Here is a 16,220-nt window from a genome sequence, read left to right on the forward strand (position 1 = left end):
TATATATATATATATATATATATATATATATATATATATATATATTTTTTTTTTTTTTTTTTACTCAAACCCAAAGAAGCAAGAGACTTGTATTATGAAAACTACATCACTTGATTGTGTCTAACCTTCCTGGAATATTTCCTTATACCACCCCATGTAGCAGTGTAATGTATTTCCCTGTGAGATTTATGATTAAAAAATAATTAAGGGAATTAATATATTAAAGTTAATTTATATGCCTTTGTTAACAATAGGATTTCACTTTGGGGCATTATTACCTTTATAATTGCATTATAGGGTAAGGACAGATAATTAATGTGCTTTAACAAGGCTCTGTCTGTTATCTCAGTGTTAGGAAGTTGATGTTTCGCCAGGTAATTAACTGTTAGAAGAATTAAGGGACCCATATCAGCGAGGTGTTTGAAATTACAGCCAGAGGAGTCGCGGACGTTTCAGATGTTAAAAGGAAACAATTTTTTGAGGGGTATCTTGTTTGCTGTGATGGCGTGCCAGAGTAATGATAGACACACACACCGCACACACATTGGTAATACCCATCTATAGGACACAAAAGAGGATTGTGTCACTAAGCTCGATCAGATTTTCACATTATTGGTATTTATTGATACTCTCATTGAACAAACAGCAGAGAAATTTCAAAATCAAAATTTTCATTACGAGAAATGTATCACAGTAAATAATAAACATTATGATAAATATTCAGCCCCTGACTCCAGTTAACCCACAAACATCACTGCTTCTTATGGGGCCCATTGGGAGCACTGGGTCCTCACAAAGTACAATTTGTTGGAAAATTGATCTTACAAGGTAAGTATGCAGCTATGAATGTAAAACCATGTGGCAAGATCATTTTAAAACACATAAAAAATAGAATGTTTTTTTTTTTTAGATTTACAGTCTCGGATATAATATTGCTGATTTAGTCTCTTCAGAGAGACCTGAGAGAGAGATCAACATGACCTCATCTATAGTGGTCATGTTGTTTGATTTTATTTGGATTTACCAATATGAAAGAATATGTTTTTCTAGGAAAAACCTGGAAATTTCTGAGTAAAAAACAAAAAAAAAACAAAAATTGTTTTCAGAAAATAAGACAGTTATCTCAAAAACATAAAAATCAAGGCATACACATCTTTATTTTTGAAAATAAATAAACAGATAAAGTAAATAAATCGCCCGAAACGTTAGCTGGAGATGGGCACCAGGAACCCTCCCGACCCCATTAAGGGACAAGGGTGCAAGAAAATGGATGGATGGATGGATGGATGGATGGATGGATGGATGGATGGATGGATGGATGGATGGATGGATGGATGGATGGATGGATGGATGGATGGTAATCAGTGGTGGGAAGTAACGAAGTACAAGTACTTCGTTACTGTACTTAAGTACAGTTTTCGTGTATCTGTACTTTACTTAAGTAGATTTAATAATGGGGACTTTCTACTTTTACTCCACTACATTTTACAGTAAGTATCTGTACTTTCTACTTCACTACATTTCTACAAAACTGTCGCGTTACTCGTTACATCCAAGTCGCGTTGCCTTTTTTGCCCGTTAAAATGTGAAGTTCAGGGATTTAAGGTGGCGCCGTAAAATCCGAGCAATAACGTGACTTAGTGTCTGTTGTCACCCATCGCCTCCACCTTTACTCGCACGCGGAGCTCCAGACATGCGCAGTGGTTTCCTCTGAGCGGGAGGAGATGTTTGTCTATAATATAATAGTGCTGCATAAATTGATATGGCGACATGTAAAATCATCAGCGCTTCGCTTTCACAGACGGTGGGACTTCGTCCAATTTTTAGCGTCACTTGGAAGGAAAGCTTAAAGAAAGGTAAGATCTGTGCTAGCAAAGTTAGCTGTTCTGAGACACATGTTGCATCTGATGAAAAAAAGTCACTCATGCGCTGAATTACTGTGTGGAGGTGTTGACTGAGGTGTTGCATATATGGGACAACGCTGTGACCAAAGTCTGCAATATAGTGATATGACATTCAGGAACGATCCGATTCTTCTCGACGGATCTTTATTAAGTCCTGAGCACTGAGAGCTGTTCTTTGTTCTTGTGTACACTGTTGTCACTTATATATATATATATATATATATATATAGACATTTATTTAATCGCTGAATAAGTAAAAGTTAAACGTATGAACACAGAGCATGCTCATTGCTCATTGATTGATTTCGTCTCCTGTCATGGTGGCAAACATCGCAGTGGGAGGGAGGATGAAAACAGTCACGGTGCTCATTCTGCTTGGTTACTTGTTGCGCCGTTGGACAGTGTTCATAGTTGAACGTTATTTACCGTTAATTGCGATGTTTCAGTTGTGGTTTCTGACATGGGCAATATGGGCAACCGCCCAGGGCGTTATTTTTCTAGGGATAGCAGGAGACCTCTGCAGATTGTAGCACAGCGATGAAAGCAAAACAGAATGAAGTGAGTTTTAATTGATACTGGTTAAATATATTTCAGCTCTTACGTATTTAATATCTAGTTGTTTTTATGGGAATGTGGATCTTTCAGATCAATCTGAAAACCAATTTTGATAGGTAAACTTAATGTTACTGTGTCATTTAGCGCAGGGCGCTGGTCTTGGTCTTGGGTCTGGTGGTCTTGACTACAACTCTGCTACATGGCTCCTTGGTTGCATGTCCTCCACCCCGCCCGCACCATCTTTACATCCCCTTTCAGTTAGATTTCTTTCTAAATAAATGTGACTAATGAAGTTCATGCTATGTTAGGACAGGAGACAAAATGTTTCCATCCCTGAAATTATAATTCATAGAATCACATATCTAAGTCTAAACTGTTACAGAGAATAAACACAATAAGAACATGTTTAATCTGTGGTAGTGTTAATTAAAATGGCACATTTCTGACGTATTAAAATTAAATACGATCGGCACACTTAATGATATTAGCGATTAAGTGATGCATTCAGCGAGTACTTTTACTTTTAATACTTAAGTATTTTTAAAAGCCAGGACTTTTTACTTTTACTTAAGTAAATGTTAATGTGGTACTTGACTTTTGCTTAAGTACATTTTTGACTGTGTATTTGTACTTTACTTAAGTAAACTTTTTGAGTACTTTCTCCACCACTGATGGTAATAAATAACGTATCTAATTTAATTTACGTTTCGTTAAAAAAAAAACAACTTGACAGAAATTATGTGGTTCTCAATAATGAGTGTAAATGGATTTTTTTCTTTCTATAAGAAAGAAAAAAAAAATATATATATATATAATATATATATATAATATATATTATATTAATTATATATATATATATATATATTATATATAATATATATATTATTCCATCAGAAGAATCTCTGATGGAGAATCTGTAGAATCTGTAGAATCTTTCTACAGATTCTCCATCAGAATCCTGCTGGGGTCAAAGTCCAATATGCAAACACACCACCAAATGTATCCACCATTTGGTGGTGTGATGCTCCCTGCACCGCAGTTTCACTCAGTTCCACCAGGGAGCGCTGTGACAGTTGTGTTAAACTCAATGATTGGGTCGTTTCATCACAATGTCACAAGTTTTCTTTACAGAAGATAGGTGCATGTTGGATGTAGCCTTCAAAAGAATTTTTTTTTCTCAACAGAAGCCTGATGGAGATGAAAACATGATGGTGTTATCATGAAAGAGGAATGATTAGATCAGCAAATATCTCCACCAATAGCCCTGTGTTGTGTGTTTTTCTTCTTCCCAGATTCAGGCATCTGATGTGTTTGATAAGATTTATCCGAGGGGCCTCTTCCACAGATGGGGCTTCAGCTGGTCCCACGATGTCTTCTGACTAAGAAAGCTTTTCCTAGTGTTTGGGAAGGGAACGCGAGGTGTGTGTGTGTGTGTGTGTGTGTGTGTGTGTGTGTGTGTGTGTGTGTGTGTGTGTGTGTGTGTGTGTGTGTGTGAGATTGAGGCCAGCTGACGGACATGCTGGAGGAGCATGAAAAGAGCCACTCATAAAGCTTTATGACTTCATGCAGATGAAGAGTGAGTCATTTTTTACCCTCATTATTTTTACATTTGTCCCATTTAACCGCAAACATCAAAAGTATTTCATTGGGTGGACAACTGACGATTATTTTAGTAAATCGATTATTATATCATTTGAACGATTAATCTGATTTTTTTTCAGATTATTTAAGCACGTAAGCTTTTTTCAGATATATTAAGAATATTTGTTGAAAATCTGTTAAAACTTTGAAATTGATGTCCAGTCTGACATTCTTTGCAAAGCAGAAATGATGCCAGAATTCAGTGTAGAAATAATAATACATCAGACTTATATAGGACATGTGGAAAACCACAGTAGATTTGCAACCGCAGTGAAAGATGGTCTACAAAGAGATTATCTTTGCTAAAAACCACCCGATTGAGGTTTAATGACACAAATGTTGGTGTCTGAATACGTTTTCAAGTGAATGCAGAGTGTTTGTGACGTCGTCTTCCTACACTTTGCCTTAAACTAGTAGAAATAATCATTTAACACAACACAAATCCTCTCAAAAACTAATTTAATCAGAACAAAATGTTGTTTATAAAACAGTGATTTAGTTACATAAATAAATTGATCAGTGTATCAAATCTTCATATTCATGAGCATGTTGACATGGTCGTACAATCATTTACCTGACGTAATAAATAAAAAAGAAAAGAAAAAGGGAACAACATTCGCTTCTAAACGAAGACGCTACAAACAGACGACACCGGAAACAGATGAGATGAGCTTCTTAAAGCAACACAGCACCGAGCCAGTCCAGCTACAAATCACAGTCTGTAACACAAGTCCGTTGGCCGAGGAGCACAGTTTGGTACTGCCAGACCACTCCACATTTGGTTCGTTTAAAGCATTAAGACAAGGCGAGATACAAGGCTGTTCTGTGAGGGGGAATACTAGAGAGAAAGGGGAAAAAAGCTGTTCAGGTGAGAAGAGGCGCAGAAGTGAAAGCGGTCGAGAACCACCGCAGAGAGCAACTTTCTGTCCAGCACAAAGTCGAGGTGAGAGAAGAGGCGTGGACCGAGGCGAGCGGCGGCCGCTCTGCCTCCACAGGCCTCTCTTGTCCGACTTCAGAAATCCTCAATGTGCCTCTGTGTTCGGGAGAACTGTTCCCGCCCCGCGTTCCCGCAGCTCAGTCCGTATCTGCGCGGCGGAGCGGGCGGCGCGCCGCAAATCCTGACGCAACGCGAGCCCGACATCAAGTCGCACTGATATGTTTCTCTCTTTTTTCTCTCGTCATTTCAAAAAACAAAACAAAGCAAAAGAAATAATAAATCCAAAGTAATGCAGCTTCAAGTATTGTGCCTTACATATAATATTTTGTCATAAATTATTTTTTTCTTCCAATAATCAGCTTTCATATACAGGACACATAAATGCGTATGTCTCTTTTTCTGTCTGCTTTGGAGAGAAATCCTGAGAATGTAGTTTGACAGCTTCCGCGTGAGCGAGCGAGCGAGCGTCGACACCATGGCAACCGATGTGTTCACGTGAGCAGTCTGAACGTAGGACACGCCGTGAAGCCGGGGAGAAAAGGCGGCAAAATGAACTCCGATTCGGCATTTCTCATTATTTCCTCATGGAGGGGGAAGTAAAGGAGTAAAGCTGGATTTTGTTTTTAAAACAAGAGGTACTCGTAATTTCAGATGGAGTTACACCATTTGGTTTAAAGCCGTTCGACTTCTCTTTGAGGCCGTTAGATGAGGGGAGTCAGAGGAGTGCAAAGGCAGACGTTTCAGCAGCTCTCACTTTCACATAAAGGGAAAGAACAGAACATCCAGGTACTACTGATACTTCTTCAAAAACTCAAGCTTCTTACACGTCCTCACCAGGGATCAGATGCAGAAACGCTGTGTGTACTAAGCTATCTGTACACCAGGGATGCCCAAGTGGGTCCTCGGGGCCCACTTTGGGCTACTACAACCTTTTCAGCATGTCCATGCTCCTCTTAGGCCTTCTAACGAGCCATCATTGGATCCAGGTGTGTTAAACCAGGGAGAGAACTAAACATGCAGAATGCCGGCCCTCAAGGACCGACTTGAGCACCCCTGCTCTACACCTTTCATATGGTTGAATTGTCACCAACATCGAATCAAAGCATTTTAAGTCAAATCTTGAAGTTGAGTAATCCACAAATTTGATTTGGATGTTTTTACATCTAAATGTGCTCATCACACCGGGAGATGCTGGTTGGTAATTTTCAGTGGTGGACACCGCTAGCTAAAAAGTTAGTTGTGCTAATCCTAAAACATTAGTTCCACTGCTGCTAATCCATACGGTATTTAGCAGAAGCCAAAGCTAATCCACTTGAGTGATAAATTCAACCATGTTGATACACACCAGGTGTCAGTAACACCTGTCAGGAGAGGAAACAGACCTGCTGTATAAACAGTCTTCACTTGTTTCAAAATAAGAGCATGAATGTAAATGTTAATAACCAAAACTTCAACATAGATGTTAAACTTACTTAAAACTTTAAAGTTTACACGACAGCCAATTAAATTGGCACTTTAGAACTGAACCAGAAAAATATTAAGGGAAAGTTAAGTGCACTAAACTTTTTCAAAGTAGCAAAAATGCTAAAGGACTAAACCAAAAAAATTGCTTCACAATTAGCATGTTGGCAGACTGGTATTTTTCATGATTTTGTTGACAATTCCGGAATATACAAAGCTAAATTTGCATAATTTTTTCCAATTATCTATTGAGAAAACTCCTCTGAGATGCTTTATTCTTACAAAGCTCCAGTCAAAACTGGAACAAATTATTCTCAGTTTATAAACTGGGATTCTGATTCTCTTGTGTTGAGTGGGTGCACTCAAAACCAAACTATTCGTCCTGACAAAATGTTCATTCCTTGCATTTCTCTTAAACCACATAGTCCTCAATGAGCAAAACTCGGCAAAAAGTTAGATGCCTTCAGTATCGGCAAGGTGTTTAAATATTTTCATTCATGCTACCATGCTAGCTCATCCAGTGACATCAGTGTTTTGACAAAGATTAATGGGAATCACAGGGATGCACAGATTTAAAAAAAAAATTGAGCCGATATCTGATATTAATACTGCCGTCATGGGCGATGCACAATAATTATATATAATACAAATATTTTACTCCACTTTCGACACCGTGTTAAAGTTACCACATCACCTACATTGTTTCTCTGCTTCACTTAAATACCCATAATCCTGCGGTGCATCATTATCACCGTCGCATGACCAAGCAAATACCACACGACTAACCTCCTCTCCTCCCAGAAACACAAACAGAAACAGGATGGAAATAATCATCAGTTAACATCGGTCCACTTTTAATTATCGGACCAATACCGATATGTTAAAAAATTGCTAACATGGGCCGATACCAATGTTATTGCCAATATATCGTGGATCGCTAAAGGAAAACTCAGTCTAAGTCTTAGCCAGGTAAACTTAGCCTTTAATGAGTTTAACACTTCCGAAAGTTGCTACAAAGTAGCTATACTGTCATTTATTATTTTGTAACTACCCTGGGAGGAGGAAGGTAATATTTTTACTACCCATTAACACACAGTTTCATACATCTGCCCCTTGGTGTTGCTTTAAGGTTGTTATTGATTGAAAATTCCTGTTTTATCTTCATTACTTTCGGTTGTTTCGATGCCAAAATGTTCGTCTCGTGCTCAGAACATTTTAACATCCTAGTTTTTTTTTATTTTAACATCCTAGTTTGTTTTTTTGTGGCCTCAAGACCTTGTTCCTTATACTAGAGCCATCAGTCCTGAATCACCGCAGTAAGAATCCCATGAAAATTTTCCCAGGACGAAATTCGGTCATTCAACCGAACCTCTCTCGTACGAGCATCATGAGCTTCTTCTTGCCCTTGTAGATCTGTTTCAGGTTGTCTATGAACTGCGTGAACTGGATGTGTCCGTCGTGCGCCATCAGAAACGTCTCCCTGGCCTTGCTGAGGAACTCGATGAACTCGCTGTAGTGGCGTGGGCTGATGTGCGTCAGCCGAGAGTGCGTTGTGTTGATATAGGCCCCAATGGTGGCGTCCAACAGCTGCCTGAGTGGAGCCTTGTCCAAAGACATCAGTTTCCCAGAGTTCCTGCGGCTGTGCAGTGCCACCATGCCCCGGCGTCGTCAGCGTGCACCGCCTCAAAATGTCCGACAACACGGTGGCGCACTTCACGCTCTTCACCACCAAGGGGATGACGGCCGCCAACTCGTTCTCCCCAGCGAGTGGCTAAGGGCGCATGCCCAGAGCACGTCGTTGATGGCCGGGTGCGTGTCCTGGTTGTAACTGAGGTTAAGGTGCATCATGGCTAACGTTGCTAGTTTGTACGCCCTCATGGGATAGCCACGGTGCTCCATGTAGCGTGCTATTGTAAACAGCTGGGTGTAGTTCATTCCTGTGGCGGCTGCATCCAGTACAATCTGGTAGGCTGTCTCGAAGGCAATGTGATCCTTCTCGCAGAGCGTCAGGGCGGACAGGGCACAGTTTTGGGGGTCCTTCATGGCGCACTGTAGCGCCAGGGTGCGGGCGGAGTTGGCCAGTTTTTCCTGCTGGTTGCAGTCCAGATGCAGGCGGACAATGGTGCTGTTGGACATGATGGTGCTGGCCACCACACTGGTCGCCTCTGTCGGCGTGAAGAGTGTGAACCAGTTCTGCATGATGTTGTCCAGAGCAAACACACCTAGAACAGAGGAAGAGAAACGTAAGCTTGACTGGAATTGGGATTTACCTAACAGGTAGCTTTCACACTTGATAGTCCAGTAGACTCGTAGCAAATGTTACAATTTTAGACCCTAATGAACCATTTTCAGCTGCTGTGTTTTGTGTTTACACTGCATTTGTGTTTACACTTGCCTGTGGTGGTGATGCTCCAACAGCCACTGAGGAAAACAACACAAAATCTCTGAACGAGACACTGAGGGCAAATTTCTTCCTCATGAAATGGAGTGGCATCAGATTTTAGAAGTTGTAGGTCATCCTCTGCATTCTCTGTCTGACCACGAGCCATTCTCTAACACGCACATTTGTTTTGTTGTATTTTACCCAGAATGCTCTGCACTATAGTCCGCTTCCTGCTTTGGAGCGGTCTCCGCCCCATTGGACATTCACATACGCATTTGAATCGTAGCAGAATTCTCTTAAACCAAGCGCAGACCGAGGTTTGTAGGTGGACCAAAGATAGCTTTTTGGTCCACATCAGAGTTTGATTACACATTCAAACCTTCCTAAACGAACGGGACTTTTTAGGCTAACGAGCTGAAATTGACTAAAGGGACTAAATGGCGCTGGTGTGAATGCATCCTCAGATTCATTAGCATTCAACAATGTCATGGAGCAAAGTTGACAAATAAAGTGTTTTTACCATCCTTTGTGGTGTTCCACAAGGTGTAATCTATGGTCCTTCCCTTTATTAATTTTCCAACGTCTTTTTTATGAACTGGGAATAAATGACTAGGAGGTGGAGCAGCAGATAGTACTTTTGCTTCACTTATAAATTGTCCTGGTTTCAAATCTCAGCCAGGCCCTTTCTGTGTGAAGGTTTGTATGTCCACCACATTCATGGTTTGCTTTTCTCCAGGTACATGCACGTTTCATAAAGGGACCCAGCTTTGGCTGACCGACCTCTGGATAGTGATCCAGCTTACTGGACTCAATAAAAAAGGTTGTATTTATTATATTCTGTTTGGATACTGACTCACAGTCAGCAAAATCATACAGTATAATCTTGTGTTTTGACAATCGCAAAAATATCCAAAGCAGTCTCTGGTTTTATGTTTCTTGCTCAAATCCACTTAGATCTAAACGTTAATAGTGCTCAGTTTTCATATTGGAAGAAGGCATATAATAAACTTTAGAAAAGTAGAATTTGTAGATTATGTTGTTGGTTTCCTAAAAGGCAATTGCACTGAACTGAGGTCAAAAACAAACCAATGGGAGCTCCAAGTGAAAAACAACAACATGCTAATCAAATTTCAATGCAAAGCAGTAACTTCAACAACAACAAAGCACTCACACAGGCATCTTACAGTGAAAAGAAATTTCTGTAAAAATTCCAAGAAGCAAAATAAAGAAATCTTTATTATTCCAAAAAGGCCTAAGTCTAATTAATGAGCATCAAAAAATAGAGAATGAACAAAAACCTTGTTGGTTTTAAATCAGTTCCCAAAGATTTTTTTATGTTTTTACCTCTAGTAATCTGATTTTCTGTCTGTAATTTGTGACCTTTGACGTGTCTCCACTCTGTATCCCCAACTGGAATGTTCTCAATGCTTCCATTGAACCGGCCCAAACAGGGACTCCTTGTCACTCCCCTTACATTCACATGAAATCATCTGGGAGGAGGGCTTCCCTCCGGACACCACTTCCTGCCTGCTTCAAGGAATTCCAAACATAAAGACCCACTTAATCAGCCGACAATGTCCGTAATTACCGCCCTGCTGGTCACTCCTCAGCCCTCGCCAAGAACCCCCTGAACCCAGCTTGTAATGTGGCGCAGGGTCCGGCCTGCCGGTTCTTGAAAGTAGCTCTCATCACCAAGCATGTGAGGACACGAACACCCTGAATTATTTCTAACAAGATGTTGCTTTTCCCGTCTGTCAGCAGCCAGAGGGCACAGCGGGCTTGTTGAGCTTTTCGTTCCAGTGGTTTCCATCAAACAGCAGCAGCAGCAAGGCTCATGTGAAAAGCCAAAACAGTAGGGCAAACTTACACCTTACAGTTTGTATTAGACATTTAACTCAATTATAGACGGCAATCAAGAATTCAATGTTGTGTAGCCTTGGTTAAAGTTTCTCAGCTAGTATATTATCAATTTAAAATATAGTTGCCAATGTCTGAAAAATATGAAATTATGTGGCAAGTTGAATATTTAACAAAAACAATAAACACGCTTATAACATGCTGACTAGACTTTTCCTCACTTTTCTAGTCCTTTTCATTAACAAACAGTGTCATGAAAAACTTTCCTTTTTTGTCATTTTTGTTTACGTTTCACATGTCACATTTTGATTACATCAAAGCGATTGAAGCGCGAATCTTCCCTTCTAACTTAATTCCTTATGATCTGTAGCTGCATCCCAAAATTGACGATATTCAACTATGTTGGGAGAAACAACACAATTTTGCAATTGCAATTAAATAATCCATTAAATAAGAAACGTGATTAAAGTCATACATGACTTTGTTCACGCAATAAGTCGCACCATGGTCCGTTAGCTACTCCTGTCATCGTCTTTGTGGTTTGTACCAATGGCAACGCCCGGCTGTTGATCATGTAACTCGTCCTCTGCTCCATTGCAGTTTACAAAATTAACCAATTACAGAGGAAAAACCCCTTATCCTAGTACTAAACCTTTTAGTGAACTTTTTTATTTTATTTGTGAATTTATTTCCAAACATCAAATTGCGCAATCATGGTTAATGGAAACGCAGCCACCGACTTCCTCCTTTAAGGATTTCTTTTGGCGGCAGAAACCAACTCACCGACTTCAGTGGCGCAGGTGACGAGCCAGCGCACCATCTCTCTTCGCCGCCAGTTCAGCGTAGATAGGGTCAACCTCATCACCTGCGGACACGAGAGGTTCAGTAGAGGGTCGGCGCGGCGAAGGTTCGCGCGCGCGTTTCTCTGCGTGCGCGCCGCTTACCTGGAGGCCCAGCTCCAGGGAGACCTTGAGCAGCGTAAGGTCTGGTAGGCTGTCCATCAGCGTGGCGATCTTGAAGGCGTCCTGAGCCAGCTGAAGATGTGAGAGGAAGAGTGGATGTTCTTCTGGATGGACTCTAACACTGTGTGAGCTTGCAGGCGTCACCTGAACAACACGGCAAGGCGAACAGGAACATGGTGGGGTGTTACATCCAAGTTGCCAAACCTTCTTTCTGAAATAGCATCATTTCTGTCTTTTGTTCCCCTACTTTCACAACCTCTCGCTGCATTTTCTTAGCATCTTCACACCCATGCTCTGACACAGATGTCTGGTTTCCTGTCACTGTGGGCGGAGAGTTGAGTCGCGGAACGGCAACGTTAATCTTTGCACCCAAAACTTTCCGCTGACTAATAACGTAGAGGTTGTTGTTGAGGAGCAGCTAAAAGCAATGCAGTATTTCACTGTTAAGTCACAAAGTTCACAGCATCAGGAAGGTGAGGGGCTCATCTGGAGGAGAGTCATACAAGGTGGACATCCGTTAAGTGTGTTTATCGTGACTTTGTGTGACAAAGCAGTAAAGTGGAAACATAAGGATACGTGATTACAGCTGCGGGTCTCTTGCGCTCGTCTCTAACACCTATGAAGATCCATAAACTGAAGTATTTGCACTTTTCTTCTTTACAAATCAGCCCAAGTTTAGTCAGATTGGATGGAGAGCGTCTGTGAACATCAACTATCAAAGACTCTCAGTTGGATTTAAGTCTGCACTTTTACTGGCTGTTCAAACACAAACCTTATAAACCTAAGAGCCATTTTTTTTTGCCTTTGATTCAGCTAAAGCTAATTAGTTAGAGCTGGGAAAAAAGACATTTCTAAATTAAAGAGCAATTTGGGATGGCCATAGTGGACCGAACAGAGTTCTGTGAGATGTTCAAGGCCAACCCTGTTTTGAATTCTCTTCAGTTTTATCTCTTAGCCCTTGTGTAACGCTTTAGAGTTAGTGGAACTAATGTTGATTAGCACTTTACCGGCACTAGCTTCCACTAAGTACTGTGTTGGTGTATCGCTTTAGTGAACCAATGTTTATTATTAGTGCTTTAGCACATTAGCTTCTGCCAAGTACAATGTTGCTGTATAATTTTACTGTTAGCAGAACTAATGTTTATGATTAGTCCTTTAGCTTCCGCCAAGTACCGCGTAGGTAGCGCTTTAGCGTTAGCACAACTACTGCTTGTTATTAGCGCTTAGCATTCACCAAACACCATATTGGTATAGTGCTTTAGTGTTTAGCTCTACGCTTAGCACAGCTATCTTTTAGTTAGCGGTGGCCACCACTCGTCTAAACCGTAGAGAAATGGAGGTTTTGGTGTTTGGTGTCTGTATGTACTTAGCAGCTGTGAGCATGGTGAGGCCAGCTCACACTGCTGGCTCTCTATGTGGCTCAGGGTGAACCAGCGAGGTAGCGATTGGGCACCACCGACACTATGTGCTGAGGCCGAGACAAGTCAGTAGAAGGGGGCGTGGACTCGAGGACCGGCAACCTGAGAGAAAGGAAAACTTTTGCTTTAGTTCTTCCTTAGATCAAAACACAATTTCTCCACTGGCGGCAGCATTTATGAATGTAAAGACGTTATCAGAGTGTAATGTTCCCTCAGAAGATCAATCGACAGCTTTTCTTGTGCACCTGCACACCTGAGCTAGGTCTGAGCTTCAGACTGCGAGCTCCGAAAATCAGATGGGTTTAAAAAGAACAATAAAATTTTCTGCAGCCCAAATCACAGCTGAAGCTGCTGGAGTTCAATTATTTGGCTTTTTTTCATTACAGAGAAACAAAGCATCAGTGCAGTTAATATAGGCCAGAGAAGTGGTCAGGGAGAACACCAACGGCATTTATTTATTATTCACACGCTTTTGTAAAGTGCCTCTCTGCAGTGTTTATTATTCAGTGAATATTCCAGCAAAGGTTTTGTCATTAAACAAAGTCTCAGCCAGCTTCTAAATCAGCCGCAGCGTCGGAGCAGAGGAACCTGGGGAGTAGGGGGCCGAGTCACAGCGGGACGCCGCCTTCATGTCACAGCTGTACATGCACTCATCGTCAATTTGGGCTGTTAGTGATGCAATTCAAGCAGGTTGGAGTCACAAAGTAACAATTAATGACAATAACTCTTAAAACCAGAGCTGGGGGGGGGAGAATGGTTGAATGTAGAGAGGATTTCCCCAAAACCGAAACATTAATATTTTGGTCAAATGTCCATCTGCATGTTGCACTTCAACCACATTCTAGGGACCGATTCCTTTTTTCCTCTTCTGATACCGATGCAGATATCTGAGGTCCGATATCGGCTGATACCGATCCAATACAGAAAAACAGAACTGACTTAAAATCTTCTCTTTTTTTTTTTTTAAACACATACATAATAAATACACTGAATTACAAATGCATTAATAACTCTGCACCAGTACAGCAACTTAAATACACCAATACCTTCACAATCTTGATCAAACATGTAAAAACATCTTTAATTTCTTCACTCAGGTCAATCAGGAGTAGAAGAAAAACAATTGGCCAAACATGTAAAAAATAAACTGCAATAAACTTTTCAAATGGGTCAGAAAGTACAATTTACTAAGTGACAGTGCAAATATAATGTTAAATAAACAATAAAGCTTGACGTAGCTCAGAGCTTGTAGCATAGAATTAGACTGAATAGATCTGTCCTTGTGGCTCATCGTCACTGATACCCCATCTAGTAATGTTTTCAATATCGACGGATCACTAGCACATCTCCTCCTCCTCCAAACATAAACTGGGATCTCTGAATTTAACTTTGTGATAGAAATAGGAAATAATCATCACCCTGTGTTCTACCATTTTTTTATAACTATGCATTTACCCAACACTCACATCTGGTTTTGTCCTTTTGTCATTTTTTTGAGTGCCAACAATTTTTTTGTTGCAGGAAAACAATGAAATTCTTGACATTCGTCTTGAAGTCATCATCAAGGTCCTCAAATAATTCTGACCTCAGATAATCCCTGAATGATCATTCGTCATTACTCCTACGAGGGATGAACGTTTGACCGTCAGCTGGAACAAGGAGTGGCAGAGCTGTAGGCAGGGGGCAGTACAGGCAACATCACTCATGGCTTTTAGAAATTTCCACTTGACTTTAGGAAGTCCGAATTTTGGATTATGGAGTTCAAGTGGAGACGCAGACTTGGAAAGTTAACGATGGGTTAGAATTAAGTGGGGATAAAGATAATTATCTGAGTGGTTTCTACCATTTTATTCCCCTGAATTTGTTCTGTAAATGTAGGAAAATGTGTAAATCACTTCACTGTTATAGTAGAATGTCATTATTATTATCCCAAACAAAATGGTGATGAATAACCCAATGATATTAATTTATTCTAATGAGCTGTTCGACAATGGCACAAACTGAGTTACCGTATTTTCCAGACTATAAGTCACATCAGTCAGCTGTTTGCTGTTGTGCTACAACGATACAATTAAACCTCTAAAAAAATCTGAAACAGGCAACCAAATTTTTTGCTGTCTGCTTCTGTAACTGGGTCTGCAAATGACAACAACAGATATATAAATAATAATTACCTCTGACTGCTTGTCTAAGCCTCATTTTATTTCTCTAAGAGTCATAAAGAAAGGAAGCAACACACATGTTCTCTGTTCAGACTGTTAGCAGCTAGCCGGCGTACGGCTCACCTCATGGCCCTCAGTGCAATGCTGTAAGCCAGCTCGGCGTCGTGAGGTAGCAGGGAGGTGAAGAGATACTTGGCAAACGTGTGCATGGGGACGCTCTCTCTGTAGAGGACTTCCCCCAGACCGCTGTAAGGACCAGCTGGAAGAGAGGAGACAAACAGAGGGGGGAACGGTCACAGCCCGGAGCATACAGGAGCTGCCGACGGGACGCTTAGCGTGCCGACGATGTCAGCAGAAGATTTTGCTGCGGATCAGGTGACGACGTCTCGGACGAACATCAGAGTATGTCCTGACTCTGAGACGTGATATTTGACATCTGTTCATGCAGATAGGTACACATTGGTGCTCAAAGATATGAAAATACAGTCAATAAACAGGTCAAAAGCAGCAGTAGGTTAGTTTCTTATTTCAATGAACATTACAGACTGTCTCTTTAAGAACATGTTTTCTTAAGGAACAGGAAGTTGTAGTTTTCAGAAATTGTTAAATATTGAAATTGAAAGAGTTAAATAGCTCACTGCAAAAACACAAAATCTTAACAAGTACTAAAAAGCACTAGTTCCACTGGCAGATTATTTTACTTATAGATAAGTAAAAATATCTTAAGTAATATTTGTGCTCGAGTATCTGACGCTGAGATCCTGGAGCTGGCTGGAACGCCGCCGCGACAACAAGAAGTGACTTGTAAATTATTTTGGTTTTATTTCAAGTTCAATAAGATCTTTGGACTGGAATCCAAACAAAAAAAATACTTGGTAAATTTTGTGTTTTGCAGTGTGGTTGCTACAATTAGCTGCTGCTAATTTATGTTATTTAGTGA

General features: G+C 40.7%; 1 pseudogene across 1 annotated transcript; it reads right to left on the reverse strand.

The window, feature by feature from the left end:
* Positions 1 to 7,697: 7,697 nt before the first annotated feature.
* Positions 7,698 to 15,573, reverse strand: LOC145550432 (zinc finger SWIM domain-containing protein 6-like; annotated as a pseudogene). The gene is made up of 6 exons (XR_014086332.1): positions 15,404 to 15,573; positions 13,100 to 13,220; positions 11,948 to 12,021; positions 11,683 to 11,844; positions 11,522 to 11,603; positions 7,698 to 8,720 (listed from the first exon to the last, which is right to left on the reverse strand). The product of XR_014086332.1 is annotated as a zinc finger SWIM domain-containing protein 6-like (transcript).
* Positions 15,574 to 16,220: the final 647 nt, after the last annotated feature.

This window comes from Poecilia reticulata, unplaced genomic scaffold, assembly GCF_904066995.2.
Source record: "Poecilia reticulata unplaced genomic scaffold, P_reticulata-male-v2 Scaffold_45, whole genome shotgun sequence".
Lineage (NCBI taxonomy): Eukaryota > Metazoa > Chordata > Actinopteri > Cyprinodontiformes > Poeciliidae > Poecilia > Poecilia reticulata.